The sequence below is a fragment of the Ostrinia nubilalis genome, chromosome 14 (genome assembly GCF_963855985.1).
Source record: "Ostrinia nubilalis chromosome 14, ilOstNubi1.1, whole genome shotgun sequence".
NCBI lineage: Eukaryota > Metazoa > Arthropoda > Insecta > Lepidoptera > Crambidae > Ostrinia > Ostrinia nubilalis.
The window spans coordinates 2,100,175-2,127,082 of NC_087101.1; the positions used below are offsets into that span (position 1 = coordinate 2,100,175).

The window sequence follows — 26,908 nt, forward strand, 5'->3', positions numbered from 1 at the left end:
TTGCGAAGTCCCCGTTTCTTATGATGCCTCCGACGCGGGCCACGAAGAAAGTTTCTCTCATTTTAAAAAATGTGTACTTTTTTTAACAATGTCTTCATTTGTTTACTTAAAACATTAGCAATGGACGTAATAAAAATGACGTTAATTAGACGAAATGAAAATACAGCCTCGTGTTTTATTACAAAACAAGTTTGTTTCTGAATCTGGTTTGCATTTTTTCACGATTTTTTAAACTTTTTAGTAGGAATGAATCCACATTTGTATCATTGTTTTTATTCGAAAAAAATCTTGTTTTTGTTTTTTATTAATCAAACTACTAATAAAAGTAAACTTAGTATCGTTATACTTCGGTGTGCAGACTGGCGCGATGGATGGCAGTTCGACTCGGACAATCTTCCGTATAGTGTGCGAACGCTTTAAAATTGCTTTTGTTTTGTTTTTTTTTTTGGTTAGCACCAAATTTGCCACTTTTTAATTATTTATTGTCTGTGTTATGTTACTGTTCTTTTTTTTTTTGTTTTTTGTTATCTTGTTACTTCTGTTTTTGTTTTTGTTTTAAAAATGCGTCGTGTTGTAATGTCCCTTCTTTGCTCACCCCTTTTGAGAGATATCGAACTCGAGTCGATGTCTCTCCGAAGGGATGCGCGAAGCCACAACAAGGGCTCTCGCGGAAGACCAGTTTCTTGACATGCCCTTACGAGCATGTCAGGATAAATGCTGAGCGGGAGCATTGACACAGTGGCCCACTATTTAACTATATTCGTTTTGTGTTGTTTTTGTATATAATTTGTGCTTACTGTGTTAATAAAGTATATTTCTTTCTTTCTTTCTTTCATGGACAATTGATTAACCACTGTAGTAGTATACCATCTATGTATTTGTAATAGGTATTGCAATAAACGCGTTTGTAGGTACATACGATGTATTACAAGGCGTAAATATTATTATTAACACTTTATCTTTTATGTTACTCAACATAAACCCTTAGATTAGCACAACATAAATTATAATTCATGCCCGTTACTCTTTTGTTTCTCCCTGACCGTAAAACATATTCCTGGGGCCATTTCTCACATAACCTCAAAGTTCCAAAAGCTTATCACAGACAAGGGAGCACAAAGCTTTCGAGTGGTGCGTAATTTCGCTGAAGATAAACTTCGCCGTTGCTTTATTTCTTTCATTGTAACATTTGTAACCCTTTGTGGGCGGCCATTGTTACCTTTGTATGAGCTTTATGACGTGCAACTTCTGTCGCCTTTAGAGTATTGAGTATGTCCTTTTGCTTATGTTTACAATTTTCCTTACTGTTTGTAAGGTGTTTGAATTGCTGTTTTGTGGTGGGACGGTTTTGTGTCAAATGGCTTTCAGACGTCTTGCAATATTAAATTCGCTTTTATCAGAGAGAGAAAATAAAGTCTTCTGAGTAATTTTATTTATTTTATTAAGGACAGTTTATTAGCATTGTTATTTTGTAGCTGGTGGTTATGTAAGACTGACGCCCTGTGCGCGTGGACGCACAAGGTGACACACGAACCAATCACAGAGCTCTATTCAACGCTGTGCGTTCGAATTGCTGCATCACTTAAGCAAGCATCGTTTGTGAATACGGCCGTGAGATGTTATAAGCGCTAATTAGGTTTACGACTGTTTCAACAGATGCAAAGTAAACAGTCTTAGTGAAACGCCTATGTACTGATGCTGAATATACTAAGAATTATGTTGAATGTGTGTTTTAAGTAAATTGATGTAAGTAAATAATGATAATAAGTGTGTTATTTACTCAAAATGTAGTCCATGTGTGTATGTTAAATTGCTATTATTCCTAATGCATATACTGTCACAGAGTGTCTTGATAATTATGTCCTCTATATTGAATACAACATATTGTTCATTAACCTACAAATTATTATGTTTAACGAGAAAAGTACCTACAATTCGTTACATTTAAATAAAGCTTAGTACATTAAACTTACAGAAATAAAAGTTTTAATGATACAACACTATAGGATATTTTCATAAAATCTAAATCTCCAGCAAGAAACTTCGTTAACATTAGATCTAGAGAAAAAAATTTCTACTGTGATGACGAGCAAGAAATTTTACTTCAGTAGTTTCATTATTTCAATTACTGTTAGGCTGAGTTGCACCATCTTACCTTAATAACTTTGACAAACGTCAATAATCTGTCAAACTCTATACGAACCATACCAACATATTGTTATTATTACGGTTAAAATAAGGTATTGCAACTCAGCCTTAATGCAGTAGGTACCTACCAATTTTTAATGACTTTCTTCTCTCTTTATACCTAGGTACGAGTATCAATTTCAAGGCACCAGTAATGTTTCTATCTTCTTTTATCATCTAGACTCTACATTCGAAGCTATTTCATTCAATATCGCTGGCCAACTCTTCAAAATCAAAATTATCTTTATTTGTATAGACTCATTAAATTAGTACTTACAAATCGTCAAATGCTCTTAAGGAGCCTATTTTTATGTCTCATTCTTTTTTTGCCCTACCAGCGCTTCGAGACAAACATTTGGCAAGTGCTGAGAAGAAGCATCGCAACAAACTCAGTCACCAATCTCAACTTAATATTATAAATGCGAAAGTAACTCTGTCTGTCTGTCTGTTACGCTTTCCCGCTTAAACCTCGCAACCGATTTTGATGAAATTTGGCATAGAGATAGTTTGAGTCCCGGGAAAGAACATAGGATAGTTTTTATCCCGGTTTTTGAAACAGGGACGCGCGCGATAAAGTTTTTCTGTGACAGACAAAATTCCACGCGGGCGAAGCCGCGGGCGGAAAGCTAGTTTTCAATAAAACAACCAAAGTTCCAATAAATAGTTTGTCATCAGCGCAGACGGACGGACTGATTAACACATCTTAATTAACACATCTGCCCTTCAACGGGGCCATTAATCAAGTCTAGGGACTCTGCTTAATCAGTGCAGAAGGTTCCAGCCTTTTAGCTCTGCTTGGCTTTAATTTGTGATGGATTTTGAATTCTTTTAAAGCTGGTTTTTGTGCCTTTAGATAAAACGTAGCTGCGATAGTTAATAATGATGCAATAATTACATCGAGTACCTAGACCCAAAACTAAACAAACGACAGCACATCTTGTTAAACAGCCTGGTATTTTAAAATATTTTGCGACAGAAAAAATATAGACCTATAGACTGTACTATGCTATGTCGAATTGCCTACATACAATGGCACATTATAATAACAGATACTACGTTGAATAAAATCGATCAGTCTGTCATTTCAATATTTTACGAAAATTGTGTTTTCTCCACATTCTCATTTTATATGTCATCTGCAAATTCTTGAATGACAAGTGTATGTAATGCCAGTGATGGATGGGATGAGCACTTATTTAGAACTAGCGGCCGCCCGCGGCTTCGTACGCGTGGATCCCGTCCCGATCCCCGATCCCGATCCCGATTTTACGAAACTCCACCCCCTTAAGGGTGGAGTTTCGTAAAATCCTTTCTTAGCGGATACCTACGTCATAACACCAGTCACGTCGTAACATAAGTTATACAATATATATTTAGATTTCTAGGTAAACTCGGCCTCTTACATACCTACTTGTGTACTAAAAAAGTTTTCTTTAACATTTTTGTCATTAGGCTTTATTAACACTTCGTTTTAACCAAAATTATGTTGTCCACTGCTGGACAAAGGAATCCCCCACAGATTTCGATAAAGATTAGTCCTGTGCTGCCTGCATCCAGGTGCTTCCCATAATTATGACCTCGGTGGACTGGACCAAATACAACGCAATGAAACTTACTCTAAGGCTGGGTTGCATCATCTTACTTTAACTTTAACAAACGTCAAAAATCTGTCCAACTCCATACAAAAAACACCGGTTATCGTTAAAGTTACCGGCAAAGTTAGGTGGTGTTATGAAAAGGCACAGAAATATGTACTCAAGAATATATTAATTTCTAGTCCTTGATTTCTTGAGTCTAAATTATCATTATGCCAACAACATCCTTGAGCCTTTTCTTCATTCTAAGTCACTCTTCATTTATAAAACGAACGAACAACTTAGGCTGAGTTGGACCACCTAATTTTGACCGTAACTTTGACGATAACCGGTGGTTTTTGTATGGCATTTGACACTTTTTTGACGTTTGTCAAAGTTAAAGTAAGATGGTGCAACCCAGCCTAAGTCGCTAGTTTTAATTTCTCTTAGTTTATCATATTGTCTTAATTTAACAGAAAACTAGTTATATTAAATTCAAACTGCAATGTTTTATAATGAAATCAAAGAACTTAATTTGGTATTTGGATTTTAGCTGTCGTTTAATATACGCAAAGTAGCCGTTGAAAATATTTATCAAGCTTTATGGACATTTTGCGCTCCTGCGCCCGCTTTGACGTCAAGTCGCCTGCACTAAGGTGTGGATATGGGCACAAGCTTGGCGATAATAATAATTGATGCTATTTTATTTAAATGTTTCAAGTAGTTATGTAGGTAGAGTGCTGAGAATGGTAGAGAAATTCGAGGCAAATTGGTCACGCACGTAACCAACCCTGTACATTGTTTAAACTAGACAAGTATAATTATGAACTCAAACATTTAGACTAGGCGCAGACCATCGTTTTTTAGTTGGCCGATAGTTGTGCCCGATTTTAAATTGTATGAAGAATCGGCCAAATCAAAACGGTGTAATGTGCGCACTTCCATACATGCCCAATGCCCATACTGATCAACTGCCCGACTAAACAGCTATCGGCCGACGAAAAATCGGTGGTCTGCGCCTAGTCTTAAAATTAAGCAGTAGGTATTTAATTTATGAACTGTGGGATCCAGAAAATAGTTATTAATAACTCTCATTTCTAGTTCAAGAAACCCCTTAACTAGTGTGTAGTCTGAACTGTACTATTCTATTATAAATATAAGTTTCTACTTATATTTTATGTACAAAAATGTTATTAATATAATAGAATCGAAACCAAAGACATCAGGCGTAGTAGTTAAGCTCTCAACACTGCATTAGATCATCATCTAGCTATACTTATTTACTAGTCTCAAGGAAAATATGAATAAAACCCATTTCTACTAACTTATGTTAGAAAGATTCGTTGCACAAATTCCCAATTCGAAACCCATCGTATCCGATCGCAGCCGTTATTTCAATCACCGAAAAAGACCACAACGAAACCAATTCAGTATTCAATATAGAGTTTAAAGAAATTTTCCGCTCAGCGCGCCGCGCGCTCTAGGGCGCACCCTGTATAATATGAAATTGCGCCAAGACGAGAAATTGAGACAGATTTGTAGGAGCAAAATCATTTTAAGACGGCGACGCCGGAAATCCGTCATACAGGGTGCGCACAAAAGTGTAATTAGATTTTTGAGGGTCGACTCTACCGTTTTTTCCCCTGAATCCAGAATAATTTCGCTCTATTCGCAGCACATTTTTCGTTGTGTGAATTTGGCAAATGTTTGCTTACGTGATATTAAATTTGGTTGTTTATAAGTTGTAAATTCAATTGTTTTGAACAAAATCTGCTGATGACGCCGTTTGTTGTGAACCTATTTACTTATTTAGGTAATTGATTTTAGATAATTTGTTTCGATAATAAGTAATTAACTTCTATACAATTAGTTAACAGATCCTTTGTGCAGTGGTTTTTGTTTCATAATTAGGGATAAGCACATTAAAAGAAAAATAATATTCCTTAGGTATGATTCTAACAGATGCTAATACGAGTAGGAAATAATGTAATTGTAAACCCACCTCGCGCAAATAAAAACTGGCAATTTTCCTGACAAATAAAACCAAAGATTATTGTAAATATTCTCAATATTATTCGACTGTTGCCAAGTTTTCTAGTCTAGTCATTTGAGTGAAAAATTTTACGTGTATTATCAAGCACCTAGATAGGTAGGTATAGTAGAAGCAATGCATAGTTTGGATCTCGATATTGCCGTTATGTTTTAAATGTTTCTGAAATTGTTTTCTGTTACTCAAACTTTTAGCATGCATGTTATGAGTATTCTTATTGTATAAACCCAGTTAAGAAGAACATTATGTATGTAATTCACTTTTGAAATAAACGCATTATTATTATATCCAGGCCTTTTCAAGGCGAAAGTGAATAGGCACTTACAGGACAGATGTGTATTGTGTACCATCCTAGACTGCATTTCGATTTTAACACCAGGTGCGATTGCGGTCAAATACCTGTCTTGTAATGCATTTTTTTAAGTCAACTCAAATGTGTTAGATCTTCCTTGTGTATCTTATTTATGCTAAAAGCAAAAAAGGCTAAATCCACAGAAATTGTGGAGCTAAATCAAGCTCCATTACACCGGCAACAAAGGCTACCTCCAACTAAACACCGAACATAAAACCGCGGGCACTAAGCCCTCCCCCAATTCGTTTTCTCTTGATTTCCGACTCCCATCCAAGATATGAGGGCACTTTGCGCCGTAGTGGGAGAAAAAATATAAAGATATTACCAAGGAAAATGGCAGGACATAAATAAACACAAGTGTTACAATCCGCGCTTGGAACGCTCGAATTAATGTTACAACGGATTAGGTCACTGTAACAAGGAATTACGGGTTTGGATTCGAAGGGCTGTTGTTGTGGACGGTTTGAAGTTAAGTGACTTCCACGATTTTCTTAGTTATATTTATTTTATCTTGTTAATTTAACAGCTACTTCATAGCTCATTACAAACTATAGTCATACTCGTAGGTATCTTAAAATAAATAAAGATAAATTAAGTAACGAGTTGTCTTGAGGAAAAGGTACGCTAGATGGGTACCTATTTGAATTCATAGACCAATAAATAAGGTAAAAGACATCTCTAATTAATTCTTATTACTGAAAATCCATGTTATTAGCTTTTAAATCATTATCCACCTTACATCTACAATCTTCGGTTATAAATGGTAGACTTCTAAGTATAACAAACCAAAATTTTCGCGAGAGACGCCGTAGGCAGGGTTGTTACGTAAGAGTAGGCGCACACCGTTGATTTTTCGTCGGCCGATAGTTTAGTCGGGCAGTTGATCAGTATGGGCATGTATGGGAGTGCGCACACTACGCCGATTCGATTTGGCCGATTCTTCATACAATTTAAAATCGGGCACAACTATCGGCCAACTAAAAATCAACGGTGTGCGCCTACTCTATTAGTCCAACTAACAGAAAGGAGCAACTGAAATCAAATCATAATTTTACCTTAAAATGTAAAGCAACAATAAATTTCTTTTTTATAATTCAACTATCGGCCGCCCGCGACTTCGTACGCGTGGATCCCGTTTTACCCCCTTAGGGGTCGAATTTTGGAAAAACCCGTCTTAGTGAGCACCTACGTTCTAAAAGGAACCCCCATGCAAAATTTGTGACTCTGACTTCTGAGATTTCGTGATGAGTGAGTGAATTAGTGGACTTTCGCTTTTATATGTAAATAAAGATACTTAGTGTTATTCAATTTCATGATTAAGAATAATATTTTGAAAATTATAAATAACTTGAAAAAATCGAACTGCCTAAGCCGGGAATTGAACCCACGACTCTTAACGCTAAAAATTAAATAAGAATAATATTTCTTTGAAGTGTTCTTTTCAGAATCTCATTCAGTTTTATTTATTCAAATAAATAATTTGCGATTTCCTGACTTTTGAAGTTTCAATAAAATGATTTGTAGCCGAATAACTTTGTTCGGGAAGTTTCTTAGGCACCGAGAAAGCATATTAATCAAAAACTTCACACTTTGCAACCGTTTTAACTAACAACATGTTCAGTTTAAACATTTAAATTGAAATATTGAATTGAAACTTTATTGAATCGTATTACCTTGAATGACTATGAAATTAATATTTCTGGTAATAAATTAGTAATCCTTTAGACAGTTTGTGAATTATTTGTCAGGTAGGTAAGTATTTTAGATCAACAGCCTCCAATGGTTCAAGAATTTAACTGAGTTAGAGCCAAAGCACTCGATGCATTGCGGCGGCGGTGCGACGCCGGAGCGGTGTCGCTGCGTCATCCAACACATAGAATCAGATAATTTAGAAATATCTGAAATATCTGTGGCCACGGGCCCACGGGCGGCGGTGCGGCACCACGTCGCATCGTGTGTTTTGGCTCTTAGGGGCCCATGTTGGCTCTGTCTGGCACTTGGTTTTTTGTTTTGTTTTTACAAATCAGAGTTTATTATAGTCACTCGCTCAGTCACTTTTAGTCCGAACTTCGTACGAGCGAGAATTGTAATTATTTATTCACAAACTCCTTCATCTTTATTTGTTTGCTACCCCGTCTACTCCCATAAACAAAACACTCGCAAACAAACCCTGTCACTGGGTTAGTTAAACATGATTCCGCCATAATACACACCACCGACACTAGAAGCCTCTCAAGGCGCAACTTTCCAACTATTATTGTCATATTTACTCATGCCACCCTCTCTGTCACACGCCATAAAAGCTGGAACTGGGAGCACAAAAAATAAGGACATATAAACAGTTACATAAACATCGTCAAGAAGCATATCGCCACAGTGGAGTAAGAGTCAGAAATATTACTTTATCAGATCCTATTTCCTAGACAGTGGTGACTGAGTTTGTCGCGGCGCTTCTTCTCAGCACTTGCCAAATGTTGGTCTCGAAGCGCTGGTAGGGTAAAAAGCTTATGAGACATGTAGAGGCTCCATGAGCAGAATATTTGACGATTTGTAAGCACTATACATATAATACTCTATGCAAATAAAGAAATTTTGACTTTGACTATTATTTGATTTTAATCACATTTTGTATTATTCTAAAACCCATCCAAAACCACAATTATTGCTACCCTAAATATTGAAACTATTTCGTTTTAAGTTTATGCCTTACATCACGTGAGTCACTGAGAATCGAATCTTCAAACCACGAACCTGCACCCTGAACGACCACATAACTGTATTATTCTAAAAGTATAAGAATTAATATTATTATGTCGAAGTGAGTTTAAGTAAAGGTAATTGTAAAGATTCATCCAAGTCCATTTAGCAGTTTTTTTTTCATAAAGATGTAATAATCAACCATCTATCCTTACAAACTTTCACATTTAACTCGTGGAAACTTTCAAAGTTAACACTTAAGCAAAGTGGTCGCATGAGACCGCGGTAACAATTGATTCTTATTGTCTCGATTCGCTGGTACTTGGAGGGCAACAATGTGTATTCAAGGCGAGAGTGAATAGGCACTTACAGGGCAGATGTACCACCCAAGACTGCATCCCACTTAACACCAGAGGGCCTAGTGTGAATTTACATCAAATGAGCGCGTCAAAAAATGACATTAAATGTATGACGGATTGTCAGGTGCGATTGTGGTCAAATACCTGCCTTGTTATGCATAAAAAAAATAAAAAAAAACAGCGCCCCTGGCGGGAAACGTTCAAAAATAGAATTTTCATACATTTTTCAATAAACTCACATTTAGCCCACAGGTGCGATTGCGGTCAAATACCTGCCTTCTTATGCATAAAAAATATTTTAGATGATTATTTGAACTCTAGTACCTACATTGTACCTACTTCGTAGAAGCGCAGTTACTTTATCTTTGTACACTGTGACGCCTTGGGAGAAAACAGATAAGAACATTGAGCAACGCATTCTGACGTGACTGAGCCGAGTTTGTGACAATATAACACAATGGAAAGGAAATGTTACACAAACAATACTTAAAACTGAAAGGGGGAACCAATGAGATGTTTGTTTGTTAACTTAACTAGAACAAGTATAAAGCCTGGTCCGTGAGCACGTAGAATTTTGTCCAATGACCCCAAGCTACCCATCCTTATCGCTCGCGTGTAATTATATTTCTGTCGCGACTGTGCGACGGGCGCCCGCAGTGTGTGTGCGAGTGCGACAGCAACATAATTACGCGCGAGCGATAAGGATGGGTAGCTTGGGGTCATTGGACACAATTCTACGTGCTCACGGACCAGGCTTTAGTAAGGGAGAAGTATAAATTAAAATATTAAAGGCGATTAACGCCCGTATTCACAAACACTATGAGGTCTCACAGTGCGCGTGACCGCACAGGATGACATACGAACCAATCACAGAGCTCTATTCAACGCTGTGCGTTTGATTTGCTGCTTCACTTAAGCATAGCAAGCAATACGGGCGTAAGTATCAAATGGACAAAGTAGCTTACATTAATAATAACATACGAAATGAACCTGCCCATTAGTATCGTAATAGCTATGAAATAGTAGAAAGTGTATCAAATATTTATGAGTTAACAATTCCAGTAACTATTTCCATTATTCGTATTTGGAAATTGTTTGAATTCGAGGATTTATCGCGACAGACTTGCAAAAAATTTGTTTACTATCAAAAACATTCAGCCGTATTAAAATGTCTACCTGCAGACTGATTTGTACACTGCTATTCAAATGTAAATTAAAAATGTATTTTTGTTCTTCTTATCTTGACGCTGTGTCATCCTACGCACTTTGTTGACAAAAAATATGCCCTTTTTCACACAGATCCTGTCAATTAACATTGTTCTATTATGCAGGTGGGCGGTCTACATTTCAAGACGTATAAAAATACTGCACAAAAATAATAAAATTTTCCACTAAAATGTTCTTCGAGCCGGTGGGCGTCCTTCGTTTGCCATAAAAAAACATTGCACAAAAATAAATTCGATGGGAAAAAGGCATATAAGAGTATTTCTCAAAAAAAATGTACGTAACGAAACGGTAGTAACGAAATAGTAAGGCCATAAGGCTTGTTATACATTGGCGAAATATTGTGAATGCTCTTCATTTATTCAATTCGAAATATTTGTAAGTATGCACCCAAATACGGGGTAATATTAAGGGGTTAGAAATAAAATAAGGGAGTAATCATTCATACTATTTTAATAACATTATTTTTGTTCCATCATGTTTATCCATTTTGAGTCGTTCTCTGTAAGCTTTTTGCCTTTCGGCATTGGTTTTTGGCGGCATTCCTAAAAAAACAAAAGAAGTAATCACATAAAAACGTAATCTAAATGATTTGATTATTTTTTGCTGGTGGCACTTCTGTAAAGCAGATAGTATCCAATCCTTTTGTCATTGACGCTCTATATTTTTTGAAATAAATTAAGTAGTGAATAATTACTATGCTTAGTCAGGTAATAACAGTATACACTCAGCACTATGTTGTACTCTTTCGTAACGTAACGAAATTCGTAAAAAACGTTACGAAATATTAGACAAAATGAGATCAGAAACAAGTATTTTTTTGATAAAAGCTTGCAACGGGGCGTCTTAGCTAGCTCAGTCTGACACCCCGCTGTTTAGTACTAAGTCCCAGTTCGCCTTCTGCGATGAGGGATGTGTACCTATCCAGGATGCCTACAGGGATATTTGACCAAGGAAACGCACAATCAATAACACAATGGCACTTTATAATCTAGGTTCCACAATAGTTTACTTATTCTAGTTTCACTGACTCTAAATCGCTATCGTTTAATAATGAGCAAGTTTACAAGTACTTTACAAGTTATATCACAATTTACTAATTACAACAAGAGGAATAACGACGCGCCCGGTTCGCGTCCTGTTAGCTAGCTTTCGTATCCGCGAGAGGGGCGGCGCCCTGTGCGAGGTTTATCGAGTGTTAGTCTGGATACTTATAACTAGGGGGGTAGGATGTGGTCCGATTAGCTCGAGCCAGAGACCGAAGCCTCAATAGTGAGCGCGACCACTGGGGAAAGGCGTTGGACCTACGGGGCGAGGGGGTGTGAAGTTCAGGAAGGGTTAGTAGGGAACAATGTGGATAGCTATTCGCTAGGGACTCTTTGCAATGCAGCCGAGGGAATGATAGACGCGCGCGCGAACGTCTGGCTGTTACAATGGCTCCCGAGCGAATGCTAGGCGCCCGCGGTCGCCGCCGTCTCTTATATTAGCTCGGTCCGTGCGGCGTGCGGCCGCGCAGCCGTAGGGTTGTCAAAATCTCCGTGCTCGGTGCTAGGGCTGTCGATGCGTCGCGGGGCGCGTCACATCCTCCCTTGTTTTGGAGATTTTTACCTGGAAAAATCACAAGTCTGGTACATAAAGGTTCTTCAAGAACAACTAAAATTCATGTTAATAATAAGTTATTTTTGGGTAACTTCATAACGAGTAAAAATTAAAATATAAAACATGACTGAACTTGTGCTTGATCATTAGCCCAATAATAACTCTTTATTTAAAACATGACGGGACATTAATTATTTACTTATAACAATATTAGCTAACTTGGTCTTGAAACAATGTTATTAAGATACCCTTAATATTTTTTTTTTTTTGCTTACAATGAACTAATTAAACGCTAATTTTAGCTAACTTAGTTTTGAAACAATGTTATTAAGATACCTTTAATTTTATTTTGCTTACAATGAACTAATTAAACCCTAATTTTGGTTAACTTAGTTTTGAAACAATGTTATTTAGATACTTGTAATTTTTTTTTTGTTTGCAATGAACTAATTAAACGCTAATTTTAGTTAACTTAGTTTTGAAACAATGTTATTAAGATACCTTTGACCTTTTGTTTACAATTAACCAATGAACTAATTAAACGAGTCTGTTGTTTACTTTGTTATTACGAGTATTCAATTATTATTTAAAATATTTATTTAATACAATAATAGTATGCATGGCACTTGTTATTATTATTTCTAGTTTACTAGTTTAATTATTTAAATTACCATACTCAGAATAGGCATCTGGTTAATGTTAATAATTTCTATAATTATTAAAAGTTATACAAGACAATGGCAGTTAAGGGGTTAAGTTTTAATTACAATAATATTATATCTTAACGTAAATGGAATGCAGCCTGGCGCGGCGCGCAAACATTAGGCAGGTAAAATCTAGTTATGAGTCATCTAGTAAGCGAGTGCTGTTGATCGCCCGTGGCGTATAGAAAAAATGCGTTTCACTGATAATATGCAAATGAGTTCGCTCGGTGAATCGTTCTTACAATGTTTGTTTACTACGAGTATTTAAAAGTTATCGAGAAACTGGTAGTACTATTGACGCGTAGCAAACCGGTTTGTTATTTATGTGAGTTTAGGTTGCGAGTTACGAGTAAATAACAATGCGATTTGCGTCAATAGTTATTTAACGAGATTAAATAGAACACTTTAACTATTTAAATTATACAGGGTTATTATCTAATGATAATTAATACTTCTAGTTTATTGATAAATGTGATATTTAACGAGATTAAATTCGAGAACTGAATGATCTAGATCATACAGGGTTGTTATGTAATGTTAATTAATACTTGTAGGTTATTGATATATGATATTTAACGAGATTAAATTCAAGAACTGAATGATCTAGATTATACAGGGTTACTATGCAATGTTAATTAATACTTTTACATTATTGACTTGTTTTTAATATTGATGAATTTACTTTAACGAGAACTGACTAGACAATTACTATACTTTGTATCTATCTATTAGAAACCTAACTTAGGTATAAAGTTAAGCTACGAGTAAATGTTACTGGCCTTGTTTAGCTGGTTCTGGATTTGGCCGCGCCTCTTCTTTCTCCCCGGCCGCCTCCTGGTCTGGTCCTCAGCTCGGGTCGGCTCCTCTCCAGGGCCGGACTCGCGCCAGTCCAGGTCTTGTGGGTGGTCGACGGTGTCGACCTCGAGGATTTCGGTCCAGTCGGTGGGCCAGTTCGATGATCTGGGTAGTGGTCTACTCGGGTCTGTAGACGCTGCGCTCCAGGGTTTGCGTGCGTTGTTAACTTGGCAGGTTTTGCAGTTCTTGACGTACGTTGACACATATCTGTACATACCGGGCCAATAATATCTCTGTGATATTTTGTTCAGTGTTTTTGCTGTTCCTAGATGGCCTGCGGTTGGTGTATCGTGGTTTTCCTTCAGAATCTGGTCTTTTTCATTGTTGTTTATGCATAATTTCCAGTCTGATGATTTTTCTGTTCTTTGTCCGTATGCGTGATTTATTATTTTCTTGTATAATTTTCTGTTTGACATTTTATAATCTTTGTTTCCGTTTTTCTGTAGTTCTTGAATTTTCTTTTGGATCCAGTCTTTTTTTGTTTCTTGTTTTAAGCATGTTACGTGTTTATTTATTACTTCTTGACTTTTAGGGTTCCGTGAACAGTATTTTTTCTTGATTGGTTTTTCGTGTGCGAGTTTGATCTTGTGTTTTTTCTTACTTGACAGTGTTTCGGCCATTTCGTATGTAGGTACGATGTTGGCTTCTGTAGTTTTTCTTGACGTTGTTCCCACTTGTTCCCCTTGCTTGGTACTCTCTTTAGGCCATTCTATTTTGGCTCCTATTCTGTTCAATATATCCATGCCTATCAGTATACTCGTGATTTGTGGATGATATAACACTTGGTGGTTTATTGTTTTTCCCTTTATATTTATTTCCAAGTCTAGTGCTTCTTTTATTCGAGTTGTGTGCCCATCTGTCATGCTAGCTGTTATGCTTACTGTTTTCGGTTTCAGGTTTCTTTTTACGAATTTCTTGTACACTTGGTCGTTGATGTATGATCTTGTGGCGCCGGTGTCTACGAGTGCTTGATATTTTTCGCCTAGTATCGATACATCTACGAAGGGACGGTTATCTTTAATTTGCGGACTTGTGTTTATTGTCATGGACTGTGTGTACTCACTTGTTTTCTTACAACACTGTTTACTCATTTTGCCGATCTTGCCACAACCGTTACAAAATAGTACCTTTTTGCTTCTGCAATCTTTCATCGAGTGTCCGTGTTTTCCACAGCTCCAGCAGAAAGTATTTGTGTTGTAATTGTGTATGTATGATGCCGTCTCCTTGTGTTCTTGATTTATGCTTGTTTCGTGGTGATCATTTCGTGGTTTTCTTTCTGTGAAGCTAGTTTGACGTTCTGCTGTGACATTCTCGTAGTCGTTTGCCAGTTGTATCAGTTTGCTTACCGAGTCTGCTTCTGATTTCTTGATATAAAACTTGTATTTTGCGTTCATGTTTTCGTAGATTCTATTTGTTTCTTCTTCTTTTGACATTTTCGCGTATCTGCGCATGAGTGTTTGTATTTCAATGAGGTAGTCTGTGAATTTTTGGCGGTGATGTTGCCTATAATTCACTATTTTAGCTAACAGGTCACTGTCACGGCTCACAAATGTCAATGTGAAGAGTTCTATGAATTCGTTCCATGTAGTGAACGAGTTTTTATTATTTCTATACCACAGTACGGCCTTTCCTTTCAGGAATCTGGGGAGCACTTTGAGCACTTTATCTGGTTTGACCTCGCCCGATGACATGAGTTCGTCCAGTTGCTCTAAAAACTCCACTGGGTCGTTGTATGTGTCAAAACTTAGGTTCCATCTGTCCGTTATGTTTTCAGTCTGATCTACGGTGTACGACATGTTTGGTTCTTGCTGCATCTCTGTGTCTTCAAAATCGGTTTCTGACTCACTGTTAGACTGTTCTTCGGAGGATTTATTGGCGGACTGGACGGGTTGACGGGACTGCTTGGTTCTGAGTACTTCTGTGAGGTTCTGTCTCAGTTCTTGTACGGTTCTGTTCTCCGTTTTTATGTTTCTTCTTTTGCACTCGTTCTCAAGTTCTGTCTTCTTGAGTTTGTATATCCAAGATGTCGGTTCTGACATGTGTGATTATCAATTTGGTGCGAAGTTTTGCTTTCCTTGTGGTCTTTCGCTTCTCTAGCGATCTGGTGATCCCTGTAGGTTCCGTGGGTTATTTAGTTGGGCGCCATTGCAACGGGGCGTCTTAGCTAGCTCAGTCTGACACCCCGCTGTTTAGTACTAAGTCCCAGTTCGCCTTCTGCGATGAGGGATGTGTACCTATCCAGGATGCCTACAGGGATATTTGACCAAGGAAACGCACAATCAATAACACAATGGCACTTTATAATCTAGGTTCCACAATAGTTTACTTATTCTAGTTTCACTGACTCTAAATCGCTATCGTTTAATAATGAGCAAGTTTACAAGTACTTTACAAGTTATATCACAATTTACTAATTACAACAAGAGGAATAACGACGCGCCCGGTTCGCGTCCTGTTAGCTAGCTTTCGTATCCGCGAGAGGGGCGGCGCCCTGTGCGAGGTTTATCGAGTGTTAGTCTGGATACTTATAACTAGGGGGGTAGGATGTGGTCCGATTAGCTCGAGCCAGAGACCGAAGCCTCAATAGTGAGCGCGACCACTGGGGAAAGGCGTTGGACCTACGGGGCGAGGGGGTGTGAAGTTCAGGAAGGGTTAGTAGGGAACAATGTGGATAGCTATTCGCTAGGGACTCTTTGCAATGCAGCCGAGGGAATGATAGACGCGCGCGCGAACGTCTGGCTGTTACAATGGCTCCCGAGCGAATGCTAGGCGCCCGCGGTCGCCGCCGTCTCTTATATTAGCTCGGTCCGTGCGGCGTGCGGCCGCGCAGCCGTAGGGTTGTCAAAATCTCCGTGCTCGGTGCTAGGGCTGTCGATGCGTCGCGGGGCGCGTCACAAGCTGTTACAGCAAATATAAAAGCTTAATAAATGTTCGTACCACACGTATTACAAAAAATGGTTAAATGAAGACTTATCGTTCTATATAAAATCGCTGATTTTACTTCCTGTTACGAAAAAGTAATCCCTCAAAACACACACGTTTTCACTGATTTTCGCGATAGATTTAATGGCGGAGACGTCAGGCCAACAGCCATTCAGAGTGCAGCTATTGTTGTCCGTGTAAAAAAAATATGGAATTGTTCAGAAACCATGGGAAAGTAGAAATAATCGTAACTAAAGAGTAAATAACGAAATAGTAAATGAGAGCGACTCATTTTGTTTTTTTGCTTTAAATTGCCAATTCATTATGACACCCCATAGAAAATCAATTTGATACGGAAACTGCGATTACTGTAGAACGATAATACAAAGAAATTTACAGTAATTTAGTTACGTATCGCATTTTATGAAACAAAAACACATGAAAAAGCTAGGGTGGCAAACAGGTTTTTGTATGAAAGGTAAAAAAACCGGCCAAGTGCGAGTCGGGCTCGCACACCGAGGGTTCCGCCGTACAAACGTAGCGGTTTACAATTTATGACGTATTAAATCAAATTACTTACTTGATTCCGTTGCGAGTAGTGGCGAATTTCAAAATATGCGGTATGATTATTTTTTATTTATTTATTTTTCCTATATTTGCATTATAGGTAGGTACCTACCTCAGCGTTTTGAATTTTTGCGTTGATTTAGAATTTCTCACAGTTTAGAGGCAATTAGATTTAAGAAGTGTTTGATATGAATTTCAACTTTAATATCTCTACGCGTTCATGTGAAAAAGGGTAGGTAGTAAGTTTATAATTATTAAAAAAATATTTTATGTCATATAAGCAAAAATAATATTTTAAATTTTACATAACTTCAAATTTATCATTTTCGCAATTTTTCCTTTATCTGTACTATATAACGTTGCTTCGTGCCGAATTTCAAGATTCTGAGTTCACAGGAAGTACCTTGTAGGTTTTGATTCCCTAGCGTGTGACGGAAATTCGTCTAAGGTGTCGGTATAAACTGCTGTATCTTTTGATCGCGTTAACTTAGAAGTATGATTTTTTTACTTCTTAAAGGGACAATAGATCTAGGTATTTGGTATAAATTTCAATTTGATACCTTTATTCGTTCGTGAGAAATAAGGTAGTAAGTTTCATTTTATTAAAATATTTTTATTATATTATATAACTAAAAAAATGTAATTTTCGCAATTTTTCCTATATTTGCATTATATGACAATGCTATATGCCAAATTTCAAGATTCTGAGTTTACGGGAAGTATCCTGTAGGTTTTGATTCCTTTGCGAGTGTCGAAAATTTGTTGAAAATATCGACATAATCGGCTGTATCTTTTGATTGGCTTGGCTTAGAAGTTTGATATTTTCACAGCTTAAAGGGACAATAGACCTGAGTATTTCATGTGAATTTCAGCTTGATACGTTCACGCGTTCTTGAGATAAAGGGTCTTGACAGACGGACGGACGGACAACAAAGTGATCCTATAAGGGTTCCGTTTTTTCCTTTTGAGGTACGGAACCCTAAAAAGGACTATTTTTAAAATATCTAAATATTTGGTAATAAGTAGGATTATAGCTATAATTCTTCGTTATCTTAAAGATTAATATTCATCCTTCAAAATTGTGTATGTGTTTTTTTTGTGTGATGATTTATAAATATAAAACTTTTGAACTGTTTCAAAGCACACTTTTTTTTTCAAAATGTACATTTTTTTTGAGAAATACTCATAAACAGCATAAAGTATGCGTTTAAAGACGCATAAAAATATTGCACAAAAAATAAAGTCAGTGAAAAAAGCCCATACAAAGTGAGGACGCAACGACCACCTATATCCGATCTGCCACGAACACCATTCGGGCAGTTAACAAAGAGCCGAAAGTTTCCTGTATTGCAATCGACACCCGCTCTGTCCGGCCAAAACTAACCCTGCCGCTGACACTTTTTAATTTGAACTTTCACCGTTTGTTTACGGTGGGCGCGAACTCTGAACTGCGCAAGAAAAAAATTGTGCGATCGTTGATTGTTTTTGCGAATGGTTTTTTGGGAAGGCACAATCGATAAAGTTCACCTTTTTGTACGGATCATTCTAATATGTGTGCAATAAAGTCTTTAAATAAATTCAAAATTCAAATTCAAAATTTATTTATTGGAAACAAGAAAATTTGTACATGAAAAAGCGTGTACGATAATAGCCGCAATAGTTTCAGAGAACTGTGGTGCGACTACTAACGCCCACTTCCGTAAAAATATTCCATAAACATACTACTTTAGGCGTGCTGTTTGAATGTGTGTGATGTGTGTATGTGTGTGGTGTGTGTATGTGTGTGGTGTGTGTATGTGTGTGGTGTGTGTATGTGTGTGGTGTGTGTATGTGTGTGGTGTGTGTATTTGTGTGTTGTAAGAGTGTGTTGGCTTTTAAAAATATAGAACCCAAGTTACCCGTTTAAGAGATTTTCAATCTCCTGATAAGTGAGCGTATGAAGCCATTTATCAGTCACAATTTTACATTCACGCAAGGTAAGTTTGTAGATGTTGAGAAGTCTATTAATTTTATTATATAATTTAGGACTCAGGAACCGATATTGTCGACTAGCCACTCCAAGTACGCAGGACTCCAGTCTGCACACTTTGTCATGTCTTCGGGTCTTTTCTTCCCGGTTAGATTCGAATACCAGACCAGCGTGTTTGCGGAGTACAGTTTGCATGATAAAAGAGTGTCTTACTCTTGGTAACTTACAAAAAGCATATAGTTCGTTGGTTGGAAAACGAATGGGGTTGTGAGTCATGACTTTTAAGACAGCTCTTTGTGCCCTTTCCAGGCGTAGGAAAGAGGTCTTACAAGCGTTACCCCATGCTGTGATACAGTAGGTCAATACTGAGTGGGCAAGAGCATAGTAAACAGTCCTGAGGGTGGTGAAGTTGGCTGAGGTTCGTAAATTTCTAAAAACAAAAATCAGCTTTCGAACCCTTGCAACTAGTGATGTGATCTGACAGTTCCAGGACAACGTACTATCTATCATTACGCCTAGGTATTTAATGCTATTAGTTCTGGAGATACTTACACAGTTGCAGCTCGCATTTACAGCAGATATTCCACACTTGTGTGCAGTTATATCAAACAAAGAATCAGGTTGGGAAGCAAGTCTAGGAGCAAAGGTTATAAATTTGGTTTTGTCAGTATTGAGGGTAAGCAAATTTACTGATAACCATTCCATGACTGTCTTCAAAGCAGATTCCGCACGAGTACGCGTTTCTGACCAATTAGATCCTTGAACCAAAATCGCAGTATCGTCAGCATACGTAATGATTCTGGAGTGATCCAGTGACATCATACAAAGGTCGTTAATGTAAATTAAAAACAGAGTAGGGCCAAGAACACTACCCTGAGGAACACCATAAGTGATACATACATCTTGACTGGTAAAGTTATCAATTTTTACTACCTGAGAGCGTTCACTTAGATAACTCACGAAGATATCAAGAGCCAAACCTCTGACACCTATCCTCTCCAGCTTTTGAATCAAAATCGGGACCGAAACAGTGTCAAAAGCTTTTGACAGGTCAAGGAAGATAGCAATAGTCTTTAATTTTTTATTTAAATTTGATGCCACATCGTCAACTAACGCGAGTACTGCGTCTTCAGTACTTTTGCCGGACCTGAAACCAAATTGATTATCTGCTAGGATATTATGTGAAGTTAGAAAAGCAACGAGTCTTTTGTTGATGATTTTCTCTAAAAGTTTTGACAAAATAGTAAGCATAGATATGGGTCTGTAATTATTAACACATGACGCATCTCCACTTTTGTGTATCGGATGTACAAGTGCTTTTTTAAAAACTGAAGGAAAAGTACCGGTCAAGAGGCAAAGATTAAAAACATGGCATATAACAGGCACCAGGATGTGTCTAGCGGCCCTGATGAGTTTAGAGGGGATCCCGTCCCATCCCGTAGCACAATCTAGGTTAAGTCCAAGAATCAAACACTCAATTTCGTTATTATCCGTTGTGAAAACAGCCATGGAGTCAGAGGGTGAGGCTAGTGAAGACGGTTCAGGTACAGTAGGGCAACGCCTGGTGGCTACGATTCTGGACGCCAGGTTTTTTCCCACATTAGCGAAAAAGGAGTTTACAAAATCTACCGAGCGAGATGGACTTTCGTTTACGGATAACAGTTTAGTGGCAGTTGACGATGTCTGTTTCAAATTGGCGATTGATTTAATTAGATTCCAAGTGGCTTTGGGATTTTTGCTGTATTTCTTGAATTCTGCACTTTCAAACTCTCGTTTAATTTTTTTAAGTAAATTGTTGCAAAAGTTTCTATATCGTCTGTAGGTGATTTTCAGGTTGTCGTTATAGGGGTTCCTCTTAGATTGATGGTGAAGTCTATCTCGATTTCGTATACAACGTAACAGTCCCGGCGTAATCCAGGGTTTGATGATAAGGTTTCTACTCGAAGTCCTATGTGTACGAGTATTATTTCTGACCACTTCGGATAAAATACCAACCAAAAGAGTTGCTGCTTCAGTTGCAGTGTTGGTGGCTAGGACTGGTGAGAAATCAGTTGTTTCGAGGTCTGTTACACATGCAGGGATGTCAGTACGCGTAGCAACTCTTTGGGTCCTTGAGGTTACTGATTCAATATTACAAGCCATGAGCATTGGAGCGTGATCAGTTATAAATGAGTCAAGGATAAGTGTAACAGCCGGTTTATTGGATTTGATGATAGCGTGATCCAAACAACTATTACCACGTGTTGGCAAGAGGTGACCTGGTAGCATTGCGTGGGATGCAACTGTGGTGAGGTATGTATCAGAGTTCAGGTCCGTGCTACCATGCGAAATGATAAATAAATAAATGATATTATATTCAAACTTGTTCATATTTTTAAGTCTGTTTTTTTATCTCAAATTATAATGTTCAACGAACAAGATGCTGCAACATTATGATACCATACAAAAAACAGCGTGGAAAATATGAGAAAATCCTAATTTTCCCTTTTGTTTCGATTGCGATCTGAATTCTTTGCTTAAGTTTTTGTTAAGCAATATTTTGCACTGAAAAAGGAATTTTTAAACCCAGGAATCAAACAAGAAAAATGAAGTTTTTTATTGAGTACCTCGTGTTGGTTGTCCAAATAAATAAAATAAACTAAAATAATAAAGTCCAGTTTCTTGAAATAACACATACAGTAATTATAATATTTATCTTATTATAATTTATGTGTTATTTCAGGAATCAGAAATCTGCGATGAGACTGTATATTAAAATATAACTTACCACAGGCTTGAATCTATCCTACTAATATTATAAATGCGAAAGTTTGTGTGAATGTTTGTAACTCTTTCACGCAAAAACTACTAAACGGATTTTGATGAAACTTTACAGTACTATTGTTTATAACCCAGAATAACATATAGGCTATAATTTATGACGATCTGTGACAAACTAAAGTTCACGCGGGTGAAGCCGCGGGCAAAAGCTAGTAATAAATAAATGATGGACAAAATTATGCTTCGTTTGCATCTATGAAATACATACCTAACTATAACCAAAAATATTTTCAAAATACCCAACTTAGTCTATTTGATATTGCAGAGTCATGTTGCAATCCCAACCCAGATTGCCTGTTGATTTTATGATGCGGTGGGATGTAAAATTTTACGCGTACAAAGTTGTTACAGTTTTTTGCGTTTTTTGAAACAACAAACATAGCATGGACAGTATTTTTTAGTCCCAACTTTGTTTGTATGAGTCCATTCGTGTATTTTTGTTGTAGGAATTTAAGTTGAATAACACGGGTGGTTAATAAAAATTGAGTTTATCAAATAGGTGTTCTAGCTGACCTAACGGTTTTAGTTTTGGTCGGTTAGTTTGAGGGTTGCTAGTTCGATTCCCGTTGATTCATGGACAATTTTTTTAATTTTGAACCCACACACAAACTAAACTCATAAAAAAATTAAAAAACTAATTTATTTTTGCAAATAGGCTTTTAAAAAGCACTTTTACACGTCTCAATATTAACCCTACCACTGCTTCGGGACAATAAATAAATTAATAAAAATTTATTGATATCTTTGGATATTATTAAATGTATAAAATATGAAATAAATTCGCCCGCACTTGCGTTGTGTGCAAACAAAAGAAAAATGAATTTTCAATGTAACATTAAAGAAACTGTTGAATAACCTGCAATTCTCGAGTAAGTAGTAAAGGTAATATTTTTTTATTTTATTTAAAACAAATGAGTCATAAAGCAAAATTTTCTCACTGAAAGGGGTGTAGCCCTTCGTTCGTTCGTTTCAGCCGAAAGACGTCCACTGCTGGACAAAGGCCTCCCCCAAGGATTTCCACAAAGACCGGTCCTGTGCCGCTCGCATCCAGGCACCTTCCGCGACTTTCACCAGATCGTCGGTCCACCTAGTGGGAGGCCTGCCCACGCTACGTCTTCCGGCTCGTGGTCGCCACTCAAGAAGTGTAGCCCTTCAGTATCAGCGAATCGAGATACAATAGAAATCAATTGTTACTGCGATCTCATTAGACCACTTATGGTTCCACGAGTTACTTAAATAAATCTTTGTCTCAATTATTTTTGATAGCGTTTCGTATGCCATTAACATCTTTCCAAGCTCTTAGCATAATATCAACTTATTCTCATCCATTTCTCAGTGTACCCGTATGTACATTTGCAGATTACATTTCAACTTTTGAATATAGTTTGAAATGCGCTATGTTCGCGAACTGTTTTAGAATAATTTATTTTCATCTTTGTAGAGTATGGAAGATTTATTTCTGTTGAAATGAAACTGCATATTGTATGAGAAATATAATTTTAGCCCATCAGAAAGTTACATTTATTTGGAATCTGAGAAAATTTTGAAATATTTTACTATATTTTGAGATAAAATTATAAATACCTTTATTATTTTTTAAAGATAACCGTAAAAATATAACGTGCCTTTCGTAGTATGAAATTTCATTCTCCGGAAAATGTACTTGTTTCACAGTTGTAGGTACTGGGTGAAATTACGTAACTCATTATTAAATTTCATGAATCCCATTTGGAAAGTGAACGAATCGAGTTCTGTAACCAATACAATCATCAAAACATGAAAAGTCCCACCAAACTAAGCAATTCGCTAAACAGAAAATACTACACTACTATTTTTAGCTAAGAAATAAACAAAGCTACGTTTTTAAATAACACGCTATTATTAATTTAAACGCTGCTCATCATCATTACCAAAATGTGCTTTTATTTTACTAACAAAAGGATCTTTGTCGCAGTACTCTAATATTTAGTCACTGCAGCAAAAAGAAGCATACTGTATCGTTCATTTTAATAGTCCCAGTCAAAAAACTCCGGTAGCACACCGGTCGCGAATCGCAGAAATATATTATTCGATCAATCATCCCGACGGTTGCGCGCGACGTGTTGTTAGCGACGTGTTGCACGAAACACGTTAAAAATAATGCCAATTTGTCGTTACCTACACGTTGGCGCTAATTTTCTTTGTTATGTGGACACCTTCGCGGGCAGACAGTGGTGACTGAGTTTGTTGCGGCGCTTCTTCTCAGCACTTGCCAAATGTTGATCTCGAAGCGCTGGTAGGGTAAAAAGATTATGAGACATGTAGAGGCTCCTTAAGAGCAAAATGACGATTTGACTTTGAAGAAATTTTGACTTTGACTTTGACTTTGAACTGTGGTTGCCGTTTTAGGATTACTAGGCCAAGAGATCTCAGATGGATTTCAGCTCTTACCTAAATATAGTCATGCGCCTACTCCTATGTTTTTCTGATTAATTTATTTCCTGGGCCAATTACAGTTTAACTTTCCTCTGGGACAAATTGACCTTCACTGGTTGGATTTTTACTGGCGGTAAAGATGTAGATCCTGGCTACACAAGAGTTGCAACTGTGGGACCGAGAGGTGGTAATAGTCTCACAGTAAGGCGCCTCTAACTTGTTTGCATAATAATTTGTTTCCACCTTAACCGCTAAAGGCAAAAATTTGGTGTAGGTAAAATTTGTAAAAAAAAACTATTAAAAAGGAATGATTCCAACCGGCCAAATTTGGAAATTATTTGACGAGGTATATTTAGTAAAAGATGCGATGTGAAAGAAAACGTTTTTAAAAAGGGTTTGAAGGTTACATTAAAGAGTCACGTCACTCTTAACCTTAAAACTTCTTTGATCCATTGTCAATATTCCAAGAACTCAAAAAAGATAAGCAAAAAGTGCTTTTTGAACTCTTTAAGACATTTTAATAGCGCCAAATTCCATAAAGTCGTCTTACTAGAATTCTAGGTATCATAAAGAACGTTGGATCGTTCGCCAATTATGCAGCACAGCATGAGACAGCTGCCGTCAGATTTTAATAATGCTTCAATTTCAATTAAAATCACGAATTCGGAAGAAATTCCATTATAAGTTTCGTATTCAGTCCAGAAGTGGCACGGTTTATTACACCTAGCTTTTAATGAGAATCTTGAGACTTCACAAGGCACTAATGTTTTTTTTTTTAATAATACGTCAAAAATCAGCCCAGCACTTGACATTCAAACTTTAGATAATGAATGACATTGACATGACATTTTTTGCGCATATTTTAAAAAATAGAAAGACAAAAAATATCTTGTGATAAGTGAGATAAAAACTTTCAAATGGAATTGAATAAAAATGAATATATTTTAGAATAGTCGTAAAACTCAGACAATAAGCCAATCCTGACTATAGAATAGCTTCAAAGGGGTTAAATGAAAAATTGGGAAACCGTTAACCTGCGACTACGCTGCTCCCAAAAAGCGAACTTGAAACATTTGACAGGCAAAATAACCGTTTTTCTCCGAGCCCACACCTAAAGCCGTGTTCTATTTTCAAAAAAATTCACGATGGAAACGAAACCCAGCACGGCCATTATTCTAGTCTGGGCTAAAACAAAACGTTCGTACATCAAAATGCATCGGGTCTGGGCTCTGGATGGGAGTGACTCATGAGAGGGATTCGAAAAATTTTGTGCATTTCGACGCACTGTGCAGTCTTAATTTACGAAAATAGGCTTTGGGTAAAACAATGGATAACAAAGTCAGATTTAACCCTTAATTAGGCGCATGGGGTCAAGGCCACTCCAAATTAAAAAAAAAATGTTTTACAGTGATTAGAGCGCGCTCGCACTCTTTCTAGCTTCCTCACTCCCCGCGGGGTACCCAAATTAGTCGCATCCAAAACATCAACGCGCACGCACGTATCGCTGCTGTCTAGAGTGCTGACCCCATGCGACCAGTTACGTTACATTTTTTGGAGGAGGTAAGTTTTAACTATTATGTTTTCTTTTAGTTTATATGAGTATATTGTTAATTATTTTTGTGTGTATGTATGTATTTATATACTACGTAATGGTTTTATGTGATTTTGAGTTTATCTTGATTCTTTTTCCTTTTTTTCTTAGTTTTTTACCGATTTGAAATGTCTAACGAAAGACAAATATTGAAATGGCTGGAAGAAGTGTCCGATGAAGAGCAAGATGTAGCTGGTTCGGATTCGAAAGACTAAACGGTAAATGATGCTGCTATTGATAGTGCTCATGATTCATAAAGCGAAATTGAAGAGTCCGAAGATATTCAAGACATCCCTGAACCATCGGAAGGTAACTTTTTTTTATCTCGACATACTCAGAGAAATGGCCCGAAAGTGAAATGGTCTAAAGTACCACCATCTAACACAGTAAGGACCCGAGCACAAAATATTATTCTTCATTTACCAGGAGTCAAAGAGTATGCAAAGAACGCCAAATCTCCCCTTGAATGCTTTCAATTGTTCTTTGACAGTGTGGTTATTGAACTTTTGGTCACAAATACCAATTTGTATATAGATAAAATAAAGGAAAAGTTCGGAAGAGATCGTGACAACAAAGAAACGCCTCCGTGAAGTTCATGATGTGGACGAGACGGTCCAACAATCGACAGCTAAGCGCGGGCGCTGTTCATCATGTCCTAGAAAGAACGACAAAAAACTGCCAACAAAATGCTTCTAATGTCATAAATTTATTTGTCCGCAGCACTCGAGAGTTTACTGTGTCGGATACAGAACAGAAGACTCCGCTGATGAGACTGATTAGTTATTATTTTTTAAGTTGATCTCGGCCATGCCAAAAAAATAGTTTTGAGAGAAGGGTTATATTTTTTTATTTTTTTAATAGATATAATGTTCCAGTTATGTTTTTGTTTCTTAAAGTTAATTATATTAAAGAACTTTATTAATTACTATAAAATACATTTCATTTTATTTCTTTTCAACCGACTTCAAAAAAGGAGGAGGTTCTCAATTCGACCCGTATGTTTTTTTTTTTTTTTTTTTTCTA

At 37.1% G+C, this 26,908-nt stretch overlaps 1 protein-coding gene across 1 annotated transcript in view; it reads left to right on the forward strand.

Annotated features, from left to right (window-relative positions):
* The window catches only part of LOC135077963 (connectin-like), a 360,246-nt gene that overhangs the window by 199,834 nt on the left and 133,504 nt on the right, over positions 1-26,908 (forward strand). The window lies entirely within an intron of this gene.